A 7906-nucleotide genomic window follows, 5' to 3' on the forward strand; every position below is an offset into this window, starting at 1 on the left:
TTTCTAATTTTTCGTAACGCAGATGCACCGATTGTTCTTTAAATAACGGCATGGCCAGTTGATCATTCCACAAACTAGTGCGCAGTGTGGAACAACAACGTTACGCGCCAAGCGATTTTCATCAACAATTGGAAAGATAAAAAAATCATAAAATAAGTATTAGAAATAAAAGAACCCCTTATACCACTGAAAGTAAAAATAAGAATCTGTTAGCATGTAATATGGAGTTAATAGGAGACTTAGAGTAACAATGACGTATGAGAACTATTGATAGTTTTCTTAGATGATGTTCGGCATTGTTCGGTTCAAATAGTTCTGAGCACTATGGGACTTAACTGCTGAGGTCATCAGTCCCCTAGAACTTAGAACTACTTAAACCTAACTAACCTAAGGACGTCACATACTTCCATGCCCGAGGCAGGATTCGAACCTGCGACCGTAGCGGTCGTGCGGTTCCAGACTGTAGCCCCTAGATCCGCTCGGCCACCCAAGCCGGCGGCATTGTTCGGAAGGCTTATTGAAAAGAAAGCCCTCCGTATTTTTTATGTGAGATGTCTTGATTAACATCCTACATCTTTATTCTTCATGCCTACGTATGTATTTTTCAACATAGTCACCCTGGCGACGCACACATTGCTCCCAACATGAGACCAGTTTCTTGATACGATCTCTGTAGAATGTTTGACTTTGTTGACAGAGCCACAACCTCGCTTTGCTTGCTCCGCCTCATCAGGTGAAGTCCTCGAAGTTGTTCTTTAAGTTTTCAAAACAGAGGCCAAGTCGGGATTGTACGGGGGATGATCGATGACAATAGACCCAAGCCGTCGGATTGCTGCAGATGTCGCGTGTGGTCTGACAGTGTCACGCCGAAGGAGAGGGTGCCGAAATTTTCTGAGGGCCTCGCAGCACATCGACAAAGTTACGTCACAAACCACGCCACAATTCGGAGCGCTCTAGGATCAGAGGATTGCAACTTGCGTCACCGAAGCGGGGAAGTTGACCGAGTAATATGGATGACGTAATACCTCAACAAATACTGAGACCAGAATACAAAATTCGGAAACATTACTTTTAGCACGCCCTTGTATCACACAATAAGTAGTTCAGTATTTTATAGCTCCCAAAAAAGTAATTAACCTGTATACCGAGTAAATTACTAAACACAACAGCATGTAATTTAATTTTAGTGGACACAGGACGCACGTTTAGCTATCGAAAGCAGAACACAGATCACACTGTGCTGACCAGCGGTGAGTCTCGCTTCTGCTTGTGACGCTCAGATCGATGCCAACGTGTCTGTAAACCGCCCTGTGGAGGGTCATAGGAAGCTGCGATACTCGAGATACATACGTCTCCAATTCCTGGAACCCTGATGTAGGCAGCTGTTGAATATGACAATGCGACTGATCTTATAATTATCGAAGAGAGGATGATTTTGCTCTCCTGTATAGGACGAGAATGCTAAACCGTGTAGTCGTATTCTTCATTCCCGTGTATTAAATGGCATATTCCGACAGGATAATGCCAGACCCCAACGGCAGTTCACACCGCAGAAACTTTGACGAATGTCAGTATCTTTGTCTAGCCTCCCCGTCCCCTGATTTCTCACCCACAGAACATGGCAGCGATGTGGTGAGAAGACTTGTACTTTCAGACAGCTTATAGCCAGCGATCTGCATGAACTGATAGAGCTCGTGTTTCTAGCATGGCATGAAATACTTGCACGCCACAACTAATACAAGACTCATTAGTGCCCCTGGGGTCACACCTCATACCATTCCAGGTCTGTATGAAGTTGTGTTCGGGCACAGTCAGTGATCAGTGGAAAGGCCCATATCTGCTCCCTCTCCGCTTGCCTGCATCATTGTACAATGTGTTTCTGACAGACCTACTCCTCTCGCTGTTGAAAGCTATCCTAGCAGGTCTTCATGCACGAATATGGTACCAGCATTAGGGAGCACCGGCTCATTTTGATCATCTTTCTAACGAACGTCTGTATCAGACGTTTCCCGAATAGTGAATAGGAATAGGTGACCATCTGCTTTGTTTATCTAGTTGCATTTTTTTCTTGTGGCGTCAAGTAAAAAGTCTTGTGCACGAGAAAACAGTGGTGAAAGTGGAGAATTCCTGGTAAGAGCTGTCACTTCCTGGAATATGGTCTCAACAGCAAGGTTGTTCGAACGGGAGTGACAGACGTTGGCGCTACGAAGTCATGGTTGTATAGATGCTAAGGGATGCCACTTCAAACTATTCTGAATTTAGAGCATTTTGCAAGTTGTGCAAATAAATACAATTATTACATAAATGTGTCTACTTAGATTTGTATTATCATCAGCAAATCCAACAAAAATTACAAACATTCATTCTCATTTTCGCTTATAACTTTGTCCCCAGCATTCCAGAACAAATGCTCCCAATCTCTAATTGATAAATTTGCTCGTTTCCACTACCCCTGAAAGGTTGGACCATTATCACGAAAGAAGTCCACAGGTACATTAATTCCGAGTGCCTCAGGGGGTCGGTGCAAGTCTTTCAGTTGGCCATATGGGCGACCTGCATGTCCATAACCTAAGCAAATTGTTCTACCGGGCAAAGGGGACCTACAGCTTAAAGTGCGAACCGAGCCACGTGTCATATTCTTGGTGAACCTTCACATTATTGAGAAGTATCGGTTACATTAAAGGAAGACTGAATATTCCATGGCCCGACTGCAATTCGATCCCGGAATTTTGCAGTTTCCAGGTACGCACTTTAGCACTCCACCGCAACGTGGACATAAGGGGATGAACAAAAACATCGAAACATCACAAATACAACACATTATCACGCTTAACATGGTGTAGGAAACTGGCATTCAAACCAGCTTCCAGTGGTCTCGGAATGAAGAGATAAATGTCCTGTATCCTTTTGAAGGGAATTTTCTACCACTGTTCATCTTCTTCTTCTTTTGATTGTGCCTTTGACCCGCAGGGTCGGCAGGATTACAATCGGATTTGGCATGATTAATTTGAATTTTCTACCATTCTTCCTGCAAAATAGTGGCAAATTCAGTTGACGATGATGGAACTCGATAGCGATCACGCGACCTTCTTTCCGATGTAGACCACAAAGGCTCAGTAATTTTGAGATCTTCTGACTGTGGTGCCCAGGAGAGATGTAAAAATTTGCCCTTGTGCTCACAAAACCAGACCCGAACGGTGCAAGCTGTGTGAAGTGAGCCCCAGGCGTCTTGGAACACAGCATCATTGTTCATGAACAGACAAAAGGGTCACATAATCCTGGGGTCCATGGAATACCACGATATGGCTGCCCAAATCACCATCGAACCCCCGCCATGTTTCACTCCTGGGACGTAAACTCGGCCAGAAGCTGGGATAAGTGTGGAACAATACTTATCCGACCAAATGACTTTCTTCCAGTGCTCCTTCGTCCAGGTTTTATGGCTTCGGCAGCACGTTATCCTGTTGCGGGGATTTGCGTCACTGATGATTGATTCTGGAATTCCAGCTCGCTCTACTTTTCCCTGTTTATGAAGCTGCCTCCGTATTGTTTGGCTGGTGACAGGGTTCGCGAGTGCGACATCAAGTTCTGTAGTGACTGTATCAGTTATCGTACTCTTACTTTTCGTCACAATCCCATTCAGTTACCGTCTGGCCGTTCGCGTTGTCGCTTAGCGGATGATGTTTTCCCTCTTTCCCTGCAGACTATGCCGTAAAAATCTTCACTACTGTGTCTCTTGAAACACCAGTCACTTCGCACATCTTAGTTATGTAAACACCCAAAGCACCAACCATTATCCGACGTTCGTGTTCGCTTAGCTCCGACATCGCGCACTAACGACCACACAGAACACTGTCCAGACCACAACAGACACTTACAACGTACTGAGGACATTGCATAGGCCCGTGTTCAAACAAAACAGCGCAACCTGCAGGCTTGTCTCGCATGTGCATTTATGTTCAAGCATGCAACTGTCGCGGTGTTTCCATTTTTTCTTTTTTTCCAGTCGCTGTAGATACAATGTGAAAAGCACGCAATTAATATAGGAAATTCGTTAATCTATTTCTTTCGCTTTTTAATTTTTTAGAACTTATTCTCATTCCTCATTTCACATAATCACTTCCATAGGCTGTCATCTACCCAGGGCCGTGGATTTTTTAAAAAATACTTTTCAGTCCACTATGTGATTATCCTTTCATTGTTACGCCTACATCTTCCTTTTGTTGAGGTGCTCGTGAAAATTGTACGTTACTTTTCCGGAAGTATATTAAAGTGTTACGATTTAAAACTTGTAGGAATGCCGTATAGAACTACCGTGATCTTTTTTGCTTCGTTCTTTTTTTAAATTCAAAGTATGTAAATATCTAAATTACTTACATAAAAAGTAAAAAAAAATATGCTTAAGAGTAGAGACCGATTAGAAATCTTAGCCAAGGGCTATAAAAACATCCTTAAAATAAGTAAAATAATAAATTAATTCTATACGAAAATGTTACAGCTGCGAGTACATCCATACACCATCGACGGTAGGCAGCGTCAACTGGCCTACGAAAACAGATTTAATTTTTAAGTTTTATTTGAAAATGTGTCCTGGATAATATAGTTCAGACAATTTTGATCTAAATGTCATTAATCTCACATGATTTTTGTATAAATAATCAGGAAAAATGAAGTTATAATTCGTTTTAAAACATTAAAAAATGGCTCAGAAGGGATGTATTTCCAACTTTGTGGGTCGCTGTTTCATTCGCTAGTAGTTTTTTCAACGAGTTGCCAAAATTTCTGCTCGGACTCGTGCTGTTGTTCATGTACTCAGTAGCAGCGTGATTAGCTTCTGAATTTCCTAGCTGTCGGCAGTTCTCCATTAAATGCGAGGAGGCGCCGCATCTCCACAGAAGATCACCTTCGGACACTGAGCAAAAGGAAAGGACCCTTGTCCACAACGGCAGCGTATCCGTTTCCACTTCTCGAACGGTTGTTCAGGGGACCCACAGGTTTTGTGTCCGACTGTGACAGCTGAAGAGTCGCAGGTAGGAGTTGGTACACAACGTTTCAGACTCGATCGAAATCACGCTAAGTTGTTCCTGCAGTCGTTGGGGCTTCAGTGTTGATGTCTGGCTATCCGTTTTTATTTCCTGAGACTTACGTGCAGTAGCTTTTAAATGTGTCGCTTCCGGCTTGGTTTGAACAGGACGGTTTCTTACTGTTGGTCCCAACGACCCAGGAGGGAAAAAGGTGCTTAATGTGAACGACGAGGTCTTCCACATACTAACATTACCGCGCGTGATATCTACGCCAAAGTCTCTAAAATAAAAAACAACAGACAAACAAAAACAAATAAACTCTAAAACAAACCAAGGCTGGCAATCTGACTTCGGCAAATTTCCACTTTAGATACATTATAAAAAATTTCATCCTCAAATTTCAGGCACCATATTTTTCGGAGCTTTCTCATACCGCAGAGAATTCTGGATATGAATTTTAGCTCTCTTCTCTACATCGCTAAGGATTTTCTAATTTGATTAACTACTGAAAAAGAAATTCTGTTCGTGTAAGTACAAAATAATGTATTATGATAGCGATATATATTGAATGGATACGTTATGAAAAAATGAAGAAAAGCAGCATTGCTAAAACACGCACACACGCAAATATATATTTGCAACCAACTCATACAATTTTCTAATAACGTGAAATTGTTCTAAGTTTCATCTCATGGGAATTTTTCTGTTTTAAAAGTATCATCAATATTTGAGGAGAATACCAGACAGATCAAGCAATTAAAAAACTTCCTACAGTTAATGAGATTCTGATACATCGCTATGTAAGTAATTAAATAATTTTTTTCGAGCAGCAGGTCATCTTGTGCTACGTTCAGCATTTTGTAAAAAAGCGAAAATGCACAAAAATCATTTTTAGATAGAAAATATATGCTAACTGTACAGCACGCGAATACACATTCATATGCAAGACATTTTCGCACGCAGTTAAGTCAAGAGTAAAACGGCCCAAGAACGGAAGAGGGTACGGTATTTAAAGAAACGTCACATTGTTACATAAACAACTGAATCAAGCTGAACTTCGTAAAACTATTTCTTTTATTGACTATTTAGCGAATAATTTAAATAGTTCTGTTGAAATTACAGACATTTAGATCATAGCTTTTTGGTGCACCACCGGTAGCATAATTACGCAAATAATCTCGTATTCTACGTAATACAACTTCATACAACTCTACATATTTCAAATCGAAAATGAGAATTGTTGGGAAATTGAAGTGTTTCGTACCGACTTGAGATTGGAATGCTGATGAAAACCCCTCGGTTATACACTCTGAAAAACTAAATTTCCTATAGCTGTACGAACTCTCTTAAGACGCCTTATTCATGTTAAACAAGCACGTAGGTCGTTGTGATGAAATTTCAGTGAGATGTCGAATGTTAGATAGGCTCATCTAGCACTTTTTGCAGAGAAATTACGCGTAATCATTGCAACATTGGTAACGGAATTGTCTTTTCCCACGCACTTTCTGGGCAGACCTCCTAAAATATACTGTGGAATATAAAATAAAAAAAATTCTACCAAAGACAGTGGACGCAAGTTTTATTTTCTGAAGGTTCTTTTCATATTTCTTTTTCAGAACGTCATCTCGGAAGTCGTCACCTGCTTCAGTTGCCACAAAACTTTGGTAAGGCTGAGATAGTTTTTTATTTTGTTGTAAATTAATGCGACGTTAATCGGAACCTTCTCTTTTTTGCAACAAGCACACGAATAAAAACTATAATCACTTTTGAAAAACTGGCGAGCCAACTTTTGGCATTGGAGGTGCTGGACCCACCTGTTCACTATATACGTCAAGAGCACATGCTGCATATACGGCCCTCAATTGACAGTTCGGGAACTTAGATGCCACAAAATATGTCATAACAACAACAAGCACGATTAAGAAATCAAACTAGATTGACAGGCATGTTGTACTTCACATAACATACAAAATACGCAAAAAAAACAACAACATACTTTACGATGACAGGACAGTTACTCGCATGGGTGTGGAATAGTCTACGTAAACCAAATAAAGCGAAGCAACGTCTACTAGAACGTAACAAAATTCTATGAAAATTTAAAATTGGGTGTACAGGTTATACTCGCGCAGCACAATATTACGGGCAGTGACACTCGGTGCAACGCAATCTAAGAGGAGGAAAGGTCTTTTTCCGTACTCACCCCTGCGGCGCCACGCTCACATATGAGTGACCTGGCTGGAAAGGGGCAGGTGAATCATCGACAACGCGTCCTCCGGCGACAGAATCTGTCCTCCATGCTTGCAAGATGGCGCCCCGGCGTTCTGGAGAGTGAATGGCGCAATCGATGCGCACATGTTTCCCACGCAGCCCGGCGGGGTGCACGCATGCGCACTGCTATCGACCGCACAGGTGCATGAACAATGGAAATGAGGGAGAGAATAATAAAGTAACACCTCGGCGCCCCGCGCTGACCGCCGGCCGCTGCGGCACACTTTGTCGCGCCGGCTGGCGGGCGCTCCCCTGGGGCACGTAACGGCCACGTCTAATGGCGCCGCGCGGCGCCGGCAAAAAGGGCTCGTTTTCGTCCAATCGAACTCGGACTGCGTCCCACCGAACAAAGCGTATTACTGCAGGGCATACGTAATTTCCACCACTACCGAGAACTCCTTATTTGGTAAATGACACGAAGGCACGAATGTTTTTCATGGCACGCAGACCGTAGACGAATATACAGGAGGTTTCACTATTTCTATTTCAAGTTTCTAGGATTTGTAGAGGTTAACGTAGGAGGAAAAGGAACCACGTCCGGAAGCGTAACATTTGAGTATAAAATAATGACATGGATAGTGTTTCGAGCACTCGTGGTCGGGTTCTCTTAC

General features: G+C 42.4%; 1 protein-coding gene across 1 annotated transcript in view; it reads right to left on the reverse strand.

Annotated features, from left to right (window-relative positions):
* Positions 1 to 7352, reverse strand: part of LOC126330655 (forkhead box protein J1.2-like) — a 251578-nt gene extending 244226 nt beyond the window's left edge. Inside the window, exon 1 of the mRNA XM_049996383.1 lies at positions 7228 to 7352. The gene's annotated coding sequence lies outside the window, so the exon portion shown is untranslated. The remainder of the gene's footprint in view (positions 1 to 7227) is intronic.
* Between the last annotated feature and the right edge of the window lie 554 nt (positions 7353 to 7906).

This window comes from Schistocerca gregaria, chromosome 2, assembly GCF_023897955.1.
Source record: "Schistocerca gregaria isolate iqSchGreg1 chromosome 2, iqSchGreg1.2, whole genome shotgun sequence".
NCBI classification, from domain to species: domain Eukaryota; kingdom Metazoa; phylum Arthropoda; class Insecta; order Orthoptera; family Acrididae; genus Schistocerca; species Schistocerca gregaria.